At 42.3% G+C, this 15,444-nt stretch overlaps 1 long non-coding RNA gene across 2 annotated transcripts; it reads right to left on the reverse strand.

Moving 5' to 3' along the window:
- Window positions 1-5,814: 5,814 nt before the first annotated feature.
- Window positions 5,815-12,305, reverse strand: LOC111098442. 2 transcript variants are annotated; one of them, XR_005368288.1, is made up of 3 exons: window positions 11,843-12,305; window positions 6,380-6,471; window positions 5,815-6,275 (listed from the first exon to the last, which is right to left on the reverse strand). It is a non-coding gene; the product is annotated as an uncharacterized LOC111098442 (long non-coding RNA). The 2 variants fall into 2 exon arrangements; XR_005368287.1 differs by having other exon boundaries at window positions 6,380-6,474.
- Window positions 12,306-15,444: the final 3,139 nt, after the last annotated feature.

Below are 15,444 nucleotides of genomic sequence, written 5' to 3' on the forward strand. Positions count from 1 at the left end.
ACAGCGAGTTTAGTCTGAAAATACTTGCTTCTAGAAGCCTACCAATTTCAAAAACAGGCTCATCCACATCGCGAAATCTTACACATTCTTCCTGGGTTCCAGATAACCTCCAGTTTCCTGACAAACTATAGGAGGGTAGAAGTAAAATGGCATTCACAGAGGGTCACAGAGGTGTCAAACCTGCAGAGGTCAGTCCTTTAAACCGACTTCCTTTAGGTGAAAGGTCCCTGGTAATCAAGCAAGTTCCCTGGGGCCATAGCAGAATGGAGGAATTCTGAGTTGACTCAAGATAGAAAAAGACATTTAGGTAGTTTCTGCAGGAATTGTTGTCAAAAGATTTTAAAGATAATTATTTTATCTTGGGCCCTTCATTAAGTATCTAAGGTTTGGATCTCTAGAAGCAGGAATTGGGGTGGCCAATAAATGTGATTTATAAAAAAAGCAATCTTCAGGAAGAATCTCTAAGGAAGCAAGGAAAGAAGAAAGAATATTGAGATAAGGTCTAGTCTTGGCTTAACCATGGTGGTCCCCTGGAACATAAATTGCATCTCAGAGTAATCCCACATTTAGGCTAAGGTCAACCTTTTGTACTCTTATATCCTTCAGTCATTGGCTCCAGTGGAATGTACCCTTCTGGTCTGGGGGGCTTTCCTTGCCTGGGAAGAGGGCAGGCAGTTGTGAGCTGTTTACAGTGAATACTCACAGTGTTGGGAATGAGAACAAGGAGAACAGAAACTAATATGCTTGGACCACCTTCTGGCAGGCAGTATACTAGGTGCTTTGCATAGGTAGTCTTGTGTAACCTTCCTAAACCTATTATACCCTCATTCTACAAATAAGTAAACTGAAGTTCAGAATTTAGGTAAATATCCTAGATTATTTAAGTGGTTGGGGTAGCTGAACTGACCTTCTAAAGAATTCCAGAATGAATCACCTCTCTAGGACTCAACTCAGTCATTGGCAGACCTCTGAGTAGGCAAAGATAAAAATATCCTTTAGGAGCCAATTTTTTCCTAACTCACATCTCGGAGGTAACTAAAACCTCCTGCATTAAAGAGGTGGGAGTGCCATAGTCCCAAAAATAAGTGGGAACTATCTTGAATGAATATTTTGATGCTGAAATCCTTTAAACTGGAAGTTTACAAAATTAGCCTGACCTCCCCTGGACAACTAATTTAATGTCTATCAACAGTAATTATATTAACACCCTCAATTGGTACCTGAATCCATTCATGCTGTCATAACAAAATATCATGGACTCAGTGGCTTATAAACAACAATTCTGGAATCTGGGAAGTCCAACATCAGGGCCCTGGCATATTCAGGATCTGGTGGGAAACTGCTTCCCAGTTCATAGATATCCCTCTTACTGTGTCCTCACAGGGTAGAAGGACCTAGGAAGCTCTCTGTGGTCTCTTTTATAAGGATATTAATCCCATTCATAAGAGCTCCATCCTCATAACTTAATCACCTCCCAAAGGCCTCACTACGAATACACTGGGGATTAGGTTTCAACATCTGAATATTGAGGGGACACAAATATTCAGTCTATAGCAATTGGCAAAGCTGTGTTGACTGATTTCTGTCAGGTAAGCACTCTGCTAAGCCACAACATACAATGTTTCATTAATTTTCACAATCATCCTGTGAGATAGGTTCTAACATTATTCCAATTTTATCGGTACAAAACTAAAGCCCAGGGAGATTGAGTTTTCCAAAGTAACAAATAGTGAGAATGTCAATTAGCAATAGGAACAACAAATCCATTGAAAATTGCAACCACCTTAATTGCACATCTATCTTAAAGTCTGAACATAATGTGGACTTACTTTGCATTGTCCACTAAGTATTTAGAAGGTAGCACCTTTGTTTGCTGCTCTGGGAGGTGTTGTGGCAGAGCAACTATCTCTAACCATCAAACCCCTAACTCCTTCTGTCTTACACGCCTATATTTTTGCATTCTATTATCAACCTTATCCAACCTTAGTGTTTTATAGATTTGGACTCTACTGAGGTTAGCCAGGTGGTTAACATGAACTCCGTGTTCGTCATTGACTGCAATCACACCGTGTTCCAAAACGCTAGACATAAAATTTGCCAGACCAGATGAATGTGGGTCAGAACTGGCAGTGTTACTCCTACCTTATTCTGTTGGTCAAAGCAGTCCCCAAACACCCTCAGATTCAAAGGGAAGAAAACTTAATTCTACCCTTTGTTGGAGGGCTAAGATAGCAAGGTCATGTTGCATGTAGGATGGGAATTATTGTTGTGCCGTTTTGAGAAACTGTAATCTGCCACAGTTTTTATTCTTATACATATGATGTAAAGTGACTTGCTAAAGGTCACAGACATGGTAGGTGATGGACCATATTTCAAACACAAGCACATAATCCTTATACTCTACTGACCATTCATGGCTCCAGCACTCAATTTACGCGGTACTCTGCAAACATCTACTTACCTGCCTCTCTCTTCCAGGAGATAATGAGCTCCTTGAGGACTGTGTCTAATTCCTCTTCGTATTCTTCCTGGAATCTGGTACAAATTCTGTCACAGAGTGTGCTTGCTGAGATAATAATCGAATCATACAATGTCACTCATCATCAGTCCCACCAAGCTAGGATGGAGTTCTTTTCTGGGATAACTTGTTTTCTAGTCCATCTGGGTATAATGATGCTAATGAGAAAGGAATTTCAGAAGCAGATCTACCAATCCTCCCTTTGCAAGTCACTGTGAAGCAGAGATATGACTCCATACCGATGAGTTTGTAATTTTTTTATTTGTTCTTATTGCAAATGTTGATGGTAAAAATAAAGAGTTAAAAAAAGAAGTGGTGTCTTTGCTGGAAAACAGCATTGCAAATTACTCTAGTCCTGTGTGTATAAAATTATACCTGAAAGTAACATTTACATTTTTCACTCAACTCCTGAACTCTAAGAGGTACACCATATGGTACTACATGCTTTATGCTCTATACTGTTGCATCTTGCTCAGGGGCCAGAAAGGCTGACTTTGTCAACAGCATCTTTGAGTGTCCTTTCTCTCCAGTTAGTATGGGCCAATGGGAAGCAGCAGCAGAGGATGAAAGGACAAAGAACGAGGTTGGGATAGTTATCCCCCTAGAACTCTTTCCCAGCAGGCCATGGGTAGGTAGGGGCCAGATTCCTCTGCTGAAGCCACTTCACTGTTCAGACAGTCAGCCTTCTCTTCCAGGTGTAGCCCCTTCTCCGGATTCCAGTATTGGCTCCCACTCCTTCACCTTCAGGCTCAGAGGTCAGGTAAGAGTTCCTGCTAGCTCTGGGCTACCTCACTCTTCTGAAACTGGTTTCCCAACCCTTACCCTCATAATTAGTCCATTCATTTAACACCTCAATTACTTTGTTTAAATCTGTTTCCTGCCAAAACTTGACTGATAAAAGTGGTGTTAAGAATTTGAAGATGTGGGCAGCCCGGGTGGCTCAGCAGTTTAGCGCCACCTTCAGCCCAGGGCCTGATCCTGGAGACCTGGGATCGAGTCCCATGTCCGGCTCCCTGCATGGAGCCTGCTTCTCCCTCTGCCTGTGTCTCTACCCTCCACCCTCTGTGTGTGTGTGTGTGTGTGTGTGTGTGTCTCATAAATAAATAAAATCTTAAAAAAAAAAAAAAAAGAATTTGAAGATGTGTGAGGTGCCTGGGTGGTTCAGTTGGTCAAACATCTGCCTTCAGCTCAGGTCATGATACCAGGGTCCTGGAATCAAGCCCTGCATTGGGCTCCATGCTCAGTAAGGAGGCTTGTCCCTCTGCCCCTCCAGTTCCCCCTGTTCTTTCTTTCTCTTTCTCTCTCAAATAAATAAATTAAATCTTTAATATAAAAGAATCTGAAGATATATAAATGCCTTGAACTGTGCTTCTTATGAGCCACCCACTTTGCTTTGCTTAATGTTTTAAATCCATGTTACAAAGGGAAATTAAGTGAACAAACATTTATTTAATTGATACCATGGGTCAAGCACAGGATCAAGCTCTGAGGATAGATTCATTGATAGAAAACACACACACACATAAACTTTATAACAGCTTTATTGAAATATAATTTACACTCTGAGTTAAAAGAAGTGAAATCACATTGCTTCCTGTAGCAAATAAATGCAAATAACTTGAATGTCCATGAATAATAGAACAGCATAACATAATAGTTGGATAAATTTTGTAGTACATATTCCAAATATGAATCTACTGAAAAAATAAGTTATATCTACAGCTATTGATATGGAAATATATCAGTTATGTATTGTTTAGTGAGAAAAGATATTTGTAATATGCATGATATAATTTCATTTTTTATTAAAAAACACAGCCAAAACAAGTCTATACATGTGTCTATGCTCTTTGTGGGAAACAAACATGGAAAATGCATATTAAAGATTTTTTAAAGATTTTATTTATTCATGAGAGACACACACAGAGAGAGGCAGAGACATAGGCAGAGGGAGAAGCAGGCTCCCTCTAGGAAGCCTGATGCAGGACTCGATCCCAGGACCCCAAGATCACACCCTGATCCGAAGGCAGATGCTCAACCACTGTAAGCTGTCCTCACATATTAAAGTGTTAATATTAATTATCTCTCGGATAAAAGTTTAACATTTGCTTTATGTAATTTTGCATTTATGAATGCAGTGAATGTGGTGTGAACATTTTCTTGTCGTTTTATGTGTACATATAATTTTATAGAGAAGTTTAATGAGAAAAATTTTAAGGAAAAACAAGACAACTCCAAAGCTAGAGCTGTTCCTGAACCCTTTTTTGGCCAAAAATAGTGACTCTATTAGCTTATATTATCTGCCTCAATTCTGCATGGACGGTGAACTAAGAATTTATAATCTATTTAGTTAAGTAGAGGCAGAATCAGCATGCAAATAGGATTAAGGTTGTTTAAAATAGTGTAACCAATTTTCTTATATGTAAGAATTTCTGTCAATGACCAAAAAATTAAATAGTGCTGACTGGTTGACTATATTTTGCTCCTGCCTCCTAAAGTAGACAGTGGAGCTGCATGCTTAGCATCCATTGGACTTGCCCCCATTTACTAAGAAACACTCACTATTGCCAAAGAATACCATTTCCCACATGGTTTAGGCACCAGCTACACATCCAGTTCTGAACCAATTGCCACAGGAAGGGAGATGAGATTATATTCACTACTTAAGTCAGTCTGGACTCATTCCTGGAGCTGGTGGAGCCAACCTCTTCCAGTTCACGTGGCAACCATGGCTGGTTTGTGGATGTACTCATGTGTAACTTAATCATAGTTAAGCAAAGGACTTCGGGTAGATAGTGGAGAGGAGATTCCCTCTTTCTTTCCCAGATGTAAACAAGAAGACATTTGGCTTGCATTGCTGCCAGCATCCAGTTTAAACCATAAGACAACTTTATAATGATGTTAAGCCCTTGGAAGGCAAAGCAGAACAATAAAAAGAAACTAATGCCTTGGTTCCATCATTGAGCCACTGGATCAAACCCAGCCTGAAGTCCACACTAACACTGAACTTTACAGTCACTTAAATTAATACATTTTCTTTATGATGACAACAACTTGGGTTTCTTTTCCTGCTGTGTGCAACTGAAAACATCCTAAAAAGCAACCCCCCCGTCCCCCCAATACATACCATCTATATGGGCCTTATCTTTTAAAAACATCAAAGTTGTAATTCCCCCCATAATGTTAGAGAATCTGGCATTTTCTAAAGCATCTTTTTTTTTTAAGATTTTATTCATTTATCCATGAGAGACACACACACACACACACACACACACACACAGAGAGAGAGGCAGAGACACAGGCAGAGAAAGAAGCAGGCCCCATGCAGGGAGCCTGATGTGGGACTCGATCCCGGGATCCCAGGATCATGCCCTGGGCCGAAGGCAGATGCCCTAACAGCTGAGCCACCCAGGTGTCTCTCTAAAGCATCTTAAAGGACGTGTCCCGCGCAGGGGAAGCAATGAAGAAACAAAACCAGAACTGAAGAAGGAAGTGAAAAAGAACCAAAACCTGAACCATAAAGATTGTGATGGTTTTTCTTAGGGCTGATATCCTCAGAGGGCATTACACCAGCCGGGATGTGCTCTACACCAATTTTATATTTTACTCACTCAAATCCTGTTTCCTGGCATTTGTTTTTCTCAGAAGTAGGAAAGGCCACAGACAGAGTTCTTGGTATGTCATAAAACTCCTCAGCAGGGCAGGTCCTTGTCTCCACTGCTAATAAACATCACAGCCCTCGGCCAGCAACACCGTTCTGTGGGAGGGAAAGTCTGTGTTTGTTAAACTCATCTTCTCTTTGGCTTCCCAGGTTACTAAGTTTCACCCCACGTTTGGTCTGAAAAGCACACAGACACCTACCAAGCTCTCCCAGAAGGCTTGGAGGCCACGCCGGGGAGGCTGGAACCTGGAGACGGTTTGGCAACTTCTCGGCATGCAAGCACCTTCGGCAGCTTCTAGGTGGAGACAGTTTGGTTTAATGAGATGAATGGAGTCTCTGGAGTCAGACACTCCTGGGTTTAAATACAGCCTTTGCTTCTTTCTAGTTCTGGGATGTTGGACACGTTTTTTAACCCACGCATACTTCACATCATCATTTGTAGGTAGAGATGACAATGAATACCCATCTCCTGGGGTTGTATGGCTTTGGCAGTGACCTCCCTAAATCACTTAACACAATGCCTAACAGGTGATGAGCACTCAAGAAGAATTGGCTATAAAAAAGTAGGGGGTGTCTGGGTGGTGCAGTCAGTTAAGAGTCCGACTCTTGGTTTTGGCTCAGGTCATGATCTCAGGGTGGTGAGATTGAGCCCCGCTAGGCTCCGTGCTCCGTGAGGAGTCTGCTTAAGACCCGCTCTACCTCTGCCCTCCCCCTGCAGTTCTCATTGGCCTGCGCACATGCAGGCATTCTCTCTCTCTCTCTCTCTGTCAAATAAATTTTTTTAAACAGTAAGGAAGTGGAAAGAGTAATAGAAATCTCCACTGAAATGGTTAAAAATCTGGGTAAGGGTGACTTTCAGATGAGTAACAGAGAGCAGGGGGTACGGATGTTTAAGAAGTAGTACCTAGACCTCCTCACAAGGAGCCTATACTGACATTTTCTCGCCTCATCTTTTGCCAACTCTTCCACATTATCAATAATGAATTTGCCTATCCCATATGTGAACAATCAGACCAGGGCAAATCCTTTCAGGCACTTCTCTCCTTCATCAGTAAGTTGAAATTGCTTTTCCAGGGCCCAAACACATACACACACACACACACACACACATGCACACACAGAGTCAGCAGCCTATTGAGGTATATTTTGTGCATGACAGTGAGTAAAGAGAAAAAAGAAACTATTACTTAAGATCAAACATTGTTTTCAAGTCTAGGTTAGCATTCCTGGAAAATCCATCCACAGTATTTTTCAGGCAGGTTAAAATCTCTGAGCTGCGATCAAATAGTTTGCCAAGAACATGGTTAGACAGAAAGGCTTGGAAAACTGGAAAGGAAGATTTGTTTCCAAATGAAAAGTATAGCATAGTCACAGCTGGTATTCTGGAACCAAGAGCTCTGTGGGTAAGACCAGGCCCTGGGGAGACATAAATCGTTTTGAGCCTGGGGCCAGATCACCATCAGGGTGCAACCTGGTTCTTCTCCCAAGAAGGACATACTCTTCTCTCCTCCAATTTTAAAGAAATAGCTTCATTATCGTGCTTTTGCTCCCATGGAAGTTGAGTAAAATTGTCAAATTTGTATCAGTACAGATGACACACCTACGCTCTATTATTTAGTTTTGTTTTTTCTACCTTAATTAATACTTTGATGTCCATGACAAATGTCCCTAAATCCTATGAACTGGGTGTATCCTCCACATGAAGGTAGACTTCTATTTCATCCAGGATTTTTTTTTTTTTTTTTCCAGAAAAGCCTGTATACAGCTAGATAGTAGGGCTGAGAAGCCTTAGTCTTCCACGAGGTATCACATAAAGGAACTAGGTTTCAGATTTGGTAAACAAGACAGATTTTACTGAGCCATGGAATATGCTAGAACCTGACCAGTCTTCCCCTACCTGGCACCCCAAATGTGCCTGCAATTCTAGGTTTTTGCTTCAATGACATAATATAAAAAATAGAGCATGCAATTTGGAATGAAACACAAGAATTTGATTCCTGATCCTCCATTTGCTGGTTGTGTAATTTGGGTTAGAAAAGTTTTGTTCTCTGAGTGTCAATTTCATCAACTATGAAATGGAAAGCGTAAGAATGACCTCATAGCATTGTAGACATCAAATGAGAGAGTGGAGGTCATTCTCCTTTGCAAAACCAAACAAAATAAGCACAATTAACTTAAGGATAACTATGATTATTATCCAGTACCTTTCTAATTTCTATTACTGGTATCTGCTAAAACAGTATTTTCCCTTTGAGAATAGCACTTTAGTCACACTGATTATGAGCACTGTAATGTGAATAAACAATAAAAGTTAGAGGGTGATAAGATGACCAAAGAAAGGCTCAAAGAAAAGAAATGTGAGACTATACCAAGAAAGAAAAAAAAAAAAAGAAAAGGTGCTTAGGTGGCTCAGTTGGTTAAGCGGCCAACTCTTCTTGGTTTCAGGTCATGATCTCAGGATTGTGAGATCTAGCCCTGCGTTGGGCTCTGTGCTCAGTATAGAGTTTGCTTGAGGTTCTTTCTCTCTTCCTCTCCTTTCCCTTCTGCCTCTCCCTCTGCTTACAGATTCTCTCTCTCTCTCAAATAAGTAAAAAAAAAAAAAAAAAAAAAAAAAAAAAAAATTTAAATTAAGTCTTAAAAAAAATAAAAAAGCAAAGAAAACCCAGGTCACCTCGGAAGCTTAACATAAACCTTCTTTTCTTCAAAATTTTTCCATGCTGCTACTAGGTTAGCTTTCTTTTCCCCAACAGAGAAATGTAAAGGATATGAACTTGCAGTCAATAATAGGAGTATTTATTGAGTGACTAATAAGTGCCAAGCACCGTTGTAGATGTTGGGGACATAAAAAACAGACTTGTCAATTGACTTTGAAGCTGACAACTCACGCTGGTGGTTGATACCATCTAGAAAAGATGGCCAGGGATGAAACCCTGAGGTACTCCCATATTTAAGGATTGCGGATATGTAAGAGATTTGAGGAAGAGAGTAAAGTGAGGTCTACAGAGAAGCAAGAGTTGGTGAGAAGAGATTGGGATCCAGAACAGAAGTGGCGATCCATCTTAAGGAAGAGAAGGGGAGCCTCTCTGTTTATAAAAGGAATCACTCCATTTTTCAGCAAATATATTCTTGACTTACTCTAACCTATCCCAGTTCTTCAATTATTGAAAGACAGTGTTTCCCAGGAAGCAGACTCTGGGATGGGATCTACATGTAAGAGGCTTTTTAAGGAGTTTATAAAGATTAACACCTGATAAAGGGAGAAGGTTGGAAGAAGCAGGGTTGGATAGAGTAGAGGGGTTGAGCTGCAATGCACAGCCAGTGACAGCCTCAGCAAACCTCACAGGGAGCCCTGGAGTTAGAATGGCCCTTCTGATTTGTCCTCAGCAGGGTTGAGATGGCCACATCCATCAGTTCTCGCATGGGAACCATCCCAGGATGTGGACTTGGCAAGGTGGCTCTCTACTGATGAGGCAGTCACTACGGGGGCTGACAGCTGAAGGTCATCTACCAACAGCATTCCCAGCACCTGGGGAAAGAAGTCCTCCATTGATGGAGGACTGGGGAACACATCACAGTGCTCACCCCACGAAGAGTACAGTTTCTGCTTCCTAAAAGACATGGTCTCTCCTGAGGTACAAAAGGGAAACAACTGGTCCAGCAGATGGCAGCATTATGACTGTGGTTGGCCAGCCTGGATTAAAAGATTTTGTTGGGTCAGGGTTCTTGGATGCAAAGGACCGAATGGTCCCTGGTTACTTAAAGCATAAAAGGATTTATGGAAGGGCATGAATTAATTGAGAAAATTAATGGGACACCCCAAGAAACAAGCTCAAAAAATGGGCAGGAATAGCAAAGAGAGGGTAAGTGTCTAAACTCCGAACCACATTTCTGCCATAGAAGTAGCCTGGATTGGGTGCCATCTCGGATGTCCACACACAATGAGGGCCACCACTTCTGCTTCTGTAATAAATTCTCACCTGTTCCCTGCTACTCTGAATCACTGGCTCCAAATTCAGAGACCCACACAGAAGCATCAGTTCAACCAAGTGTAGGCAGGTGCCCATATATTATCTGCCAGGGCTGACGATGGGAAAACATCTGGCCTCTCAGGTCCTTAGCAGAAGGGGAGGTCCTGCTTCCCACTTCAACTTATGAGGAGTATCATCAAAATCAGAAGGGGATCAGATACAGATACTGAACTTGATTTTTTAAAAATATACAAAGAACAAAGACCTGACTATCACCTTGGCTCCCCCATTTGTGAGAAGCGGTAAGTGAGGCACGCGGATGTCAGGGCCTACCAACATATGAAAGGGAGACAGATAACAGGCTGATAAAACAAAACAGAGGCAGAAACACTACGCAGTAGATCATCTCTTGGTGAGAAGGAGTTAATGAGACTTATGCAGATGCCAGTCCCAGCTGGATAGATGGTGGTGCTGACAGAGGACTCTCAGCAAAGTAAGGGGCCTGCGCTCAGGAAAGAAAGGCCAAGGCCCAAGCAGAAGGCGGAGAGTGGAGAGGAGAATTGAACCTCAGAGAGTGGGTACATTCCCATGGCCCGCCCCTCAGCACAACAATGGCAGCAACACTCATTCCAAGTTCTTTTCAATAGTAAGGGAAGGACCCTTAAAATACGGCCTGATTTTCCCAAGACCAAGACCACGTGGGGGCCAAGTCTTTGAGTTGAAAATTTTCTGTTCCAGCAAATGAGTGGGGCTGGAGAGCACACCACTAGGAAGATAAATGACCCAGAAAGAAACTTGAAAAGCTTTTTTCTCTTTATCTCTCTCTCCTCCAGGGCCATCCCCCAAATAAAAAGCCAGTATCATTTCTCTACTGCCAATGATGCCAAACCTGTGCTAAGTGTTTTTGCAACTACTCTCTCTTTAAAATCTCACAAAGAAGCCTGTGATCCTCATTTTTCCCAATGCATGAGCTGAACGTCATAAATGGTAAATAACTGTCCTGACTCTCACAGGTTCAGGATGCAAACTCTACCTGAAAACAGACCATGATCGTTTCCTATCAGTTAAACGTTCTCTCATCCCTTCCTTTATTCCAGATCCTTCCTCCTCACTTGACTTTGACAGCACTTTGTACTTCTTAGAGTCATGCTCTCACACTGGAATTTACGTTCTTATAATGTTTAAGATTTTTTGAGGCCACAGACTTAGCATAAAGCACATTCCTACAATGACAATTTTACTTGAGGATTTTGCATGGCTGGGGTTGCAGGTTGGGGGATAGTGTACAGCTGGGTATTTTAATTGGTTAATGTTTAAAATATTTTCTCCCTAAAATAAACACAGTACATTCAAGATACAAACATTTAAAGGGCACCCATGTGGCTCAACCAGTGAAGCATCTGCCTTTGGCTCAGGTCATGATCTCTGGGTCCTGGGATTGAGCCCCACATCAGACTCCCTGCTCAAACGGGAGCCTGCTTCTCCCTTTCCCTCTGCTCTTCCCCTCACTTGTGCTCTCTCTCAAATAAATAAATAAAATATTTAAGACAAAATAGATGAAGTCAAGGAACCCAGACTACCTGTAGGTCCTTCTGAGATATGTGTTCACTCCCCTCTGTCATTTAGGATATATTAATAACAAGTTTTAAGAAATACTAGTTATGAAGAAAAGACCTGGGGAAAACTCAGGCTCACCACTGCTTCCCAAGCCTTCTTGTGTGCCAGTCTCAGGGCTTCATTCTGGAGGTTCCCTAGCTTGGAGAAGGTGAAGCACTGATGAACATTCAAAACAGCCAGGGCACTGGGGACAGTCCCCAAAACTAGGGGCCTTTGGGAAGAGTGGAAACTGCTAGAGACAAAAGAATGAGTCAGAGGCCCAGCAGCATAAAGGAGGGATAATTAAATGCAATGGAGCAAAGGAAAACTTTGGCTTGGGGTTGGGAAAGTTTCCAAGCAGTAAGAACTGTTCGGTGGCCGACTCATGGAGGAGGGAAATGAGGAGTCCCCCAACACTTGGCTCATCTAACCCCATGGAACTAAGGCAGCCTCATCTACAGGGAGCCACCGTGTACTGGCTCCGGAAGGGCAAGATGGCCAAGCAGGTCATTTTCAGCTCTTATTTCTGTGACTCTATGGAACAGGGGTGATTCAAACCGTATGTCTTTATAACCACTCTTCATCTCAGTGGTTTGGTTGCTTGGGTTCTTTTAAAGTACACGTGACAAAGGCCCTTGTGACAAAACAAAGCACTCTCACAAGCAAAGTTTGTTTCAAACCTAACTCCCTTATCTTTCTTTCTTTCCCCATGCATGTAAAGTAATGTGCTTTCTTTTAGAACTCAATCCAGGGTAAACTGGATTGATGTTGTGCTTTATGTAAACCGTGAGGCCAAAGAACAGAAGAATATGAAAGATCCCACACTGGGTAGGATCAAATTTCAGGGCAGCCTGGGGTTCTGAATCTGAGAGTGGTACCCAGGGACATGTGGTAAAAAAAAAAAAAAAAAATGCTGGTTGTTGTTAACCTCAAAAGGGCAGGGATGAGTTCTGAGCAGACAAACATCCCTATCTTGTGGGCAGACGTTTCATGGATATTTTGCTCCATCTCTAGTAAAAACAGCCTGAGCTTCAGAATCAGACAACACCGGGTTCTGACTTACCCTGTCACACAGAAAAAGAGACTTCGATTGACCAGTGACTTTATCTTCTCTGAGGCTCATCTGGAAAATGAGCACAGTTAACCCTACAACAGAGCACGGCTGAGAGAATGAAATGAGAAAATGTATGTGGCGCACCAAGCACGGTAGCTGGCATATAGCAGGGGCTCAGGGAATTGTGACAAGTCAAATGATGCCCGTTCTGTCTATAACTCTCCTAAGACTGCATGCTTCCTCAGTCCCGGGTAGCTGAGTTGTATACAAGAGCCAAACCATTACTAGAACCTCATTCCTTTAATGAATGGCTTCCCACCTTAGCAAGAGCAGCAGCCTTTTTAGTCAGAAGCTATCTCAGGCTTAGTCTACTCAGGCTGCTATAGCAGAATAGCATAGACAGGGTAGTTTCATCAAAAATTATTTCTTTCTCAGAGTTCTAGAGATTAGAAAGTCCAAGATGGAGGTGTTGGCTAGTTTGACTCCTAGTGAGGGCCCTTCCTTGATTTACAGATGGCCGTCCCCTGGCTGTGTCTCATATGGTGGAGAGAGAAAGAGAGAGAGAAAGAGAGAGAGCTCTCTCATGCCTCTTTTTAAGAGGGCACTAATCTAATCCATGAGGGCTTCACCCTTATGATTCAGTTACCTCTCAAAGTCCCACCTCCAAATACCGCCACTCTCTAACATCATCTGCCATTTATACAAAAGGAGATGTATCACTTACCCGTTGCAGTGAGGATGTCATCAGAGTTCAGAAGAAATGTGTAACAGTTTGTGGTTGCCTTGGCAGCCTGCTGGAGTTTGCCAAGCAATCTCTTTTCTTGCCATTGCTATGGTTTTCATAAATCCGACTTATGAATTTGAGAATGCAGCTAAGTGAATGAATTAGGGGATTGCTCTGATGAGGAGAAAGTCCATGGCTCTCAAGTTCCTGATCGGAGGATCCAACACATTTCTTTGTGTCTGCAAGTTTTATAGCTGTGACAGAGCTGGAAAGATGTCCCCGGGCACCTCACTTAGTGACCAGTTCTAGTCTATAATATAATGGCTCCTCAATTCACTGGTAATCATTGTAAATGAAATCAAGTTTTGTTCATTTTTAGGGAGCGGGCGTATCCGAGATGTACTCCTGCCAACATGAAATGTAAATAAATATGGAAAACAGAGAATAAAGACTACAAGGAATAGAGTCAGGGCCACAGAAGAGTAGGCCCCTGTGACTTATATTTGCTGGCCTATCACTGAGTCTTTTCGTTCACTGCAGAGCCCCAGGCTTCCTAGGTCAAAGAACAGGGAGTGTTTTCATAGGAGGGTCCCCGTACTGCAGGAGTCCTCATTCCCCTCTATCTCCAGCTACCTTGCACTGCTCTGCCTTGAAGTTCAAGTGCCTCAACTACTTCACCCCAATAGATATCTGTACTCCTAGCGCTCATGAGTGTCCTGGGGTATTTCTATGACTACTTAGAGCTTGGAATGCAAATTACAGAAACAGAGTCCGCCTAACTCAAGAAGAAAGGGAATTGACTGCACAGGCATTGAATATCTTACAGAACTGACCAGAAAATGAGACAACTGGGAACCAAAGGAAACGTAGCCAAGGTCCTGCCTAGAGAAAGTCTACCTAGAATGCCACCCTTCTAGGTAGAATGTTCCTTAGCCACCAAATCCTTGCCATAATGACACTGGACTTGAGAGTATGCCACAGTCTGCAGAAACTATTTTTACTGATTATGCTATTTGCATTGTTCCCTCAACATTTAAAGTTTGGTGCTAGAGAATCTCGTTGGCTACACATGGGTCACAGGTCACTGCCCAACTACTAGGTGACAAAGCTAAGGAGAGGATGGTCCACCCATTTTAGTTCTGTAGAGAGAATCCCTCCACCTGTCTCAGGACTTTCCCTAAAATACGAATGACATTCGTAGATTCCAGGCAGCCCAAATGACTAATGTTCATCACAGTTCTCTGCTTTGCCTAACATCTTTCCAGATCCTTCTGCCCTTCTCAACATTTCCAAAAATATTGCTTCTAACACAATGGCAACTAAAAGATAACCAAACTCTCACTACCTCCTAATGGGAGGCAAAATGTGGTCTCATCTACCACTGTCATCAGCTCCAGGTTCAGGATTTGAGCATGATGCCCATTCTCCTTCCTGATAGTCTGCCATTTTGACTAAACTTAAAACCAGCCCCCGACAATACATGACATGTTCATACATATAAAGATGGGCTAGAGTGAGAGAGCAGAAAAACGAAAACACACACACACATACACACACACACGCAGGAAAGAAATATGGTTTCATGTTACATTTCTCATTTTATAGCTGAGATGAGGCTATCACTAGTGCTACCGATTGGGTTCTATGGGAAGTAGGGTCTGAGACAGCATTTAGTTTTCAGGATCTTTATTTAGGAGAGCCCTTAGGTCAACACCTATGGAAAAGTTGAGGAAGGAAGCTGAGTAGACAAACCAAAGAGTCAAGCTACAATGCGGGCCTTTTGGAAGACCATGGGTAAGCAATGAGTGGGTGGGTTATTTAGTTAATCCATTTCAACCTTCCTATCTCTGACAGTCTTTGAATTCCATCTCTACAATGAAATTGACATCTTTTTCATGTAGGCCCCAATTTCAGTCAACAAAG

The sequence above is a fragment of the Canis lupus genome, chromosome 13 (assembly GCF_011100685.1).
Source record: "Canis lupus familiaris isolate Mischka breed German Shepherd chromosome 13, alternate assembly UU_Cfam_GSD_1.0, whole genome shotgun sequence".
Classification (NCBI taxonomy): domain Eukaryota; kingdom Metazoa; phylum Chordata; class Mammalia; order Carnivora; family Canidae; genus Canis; species Canis lupus.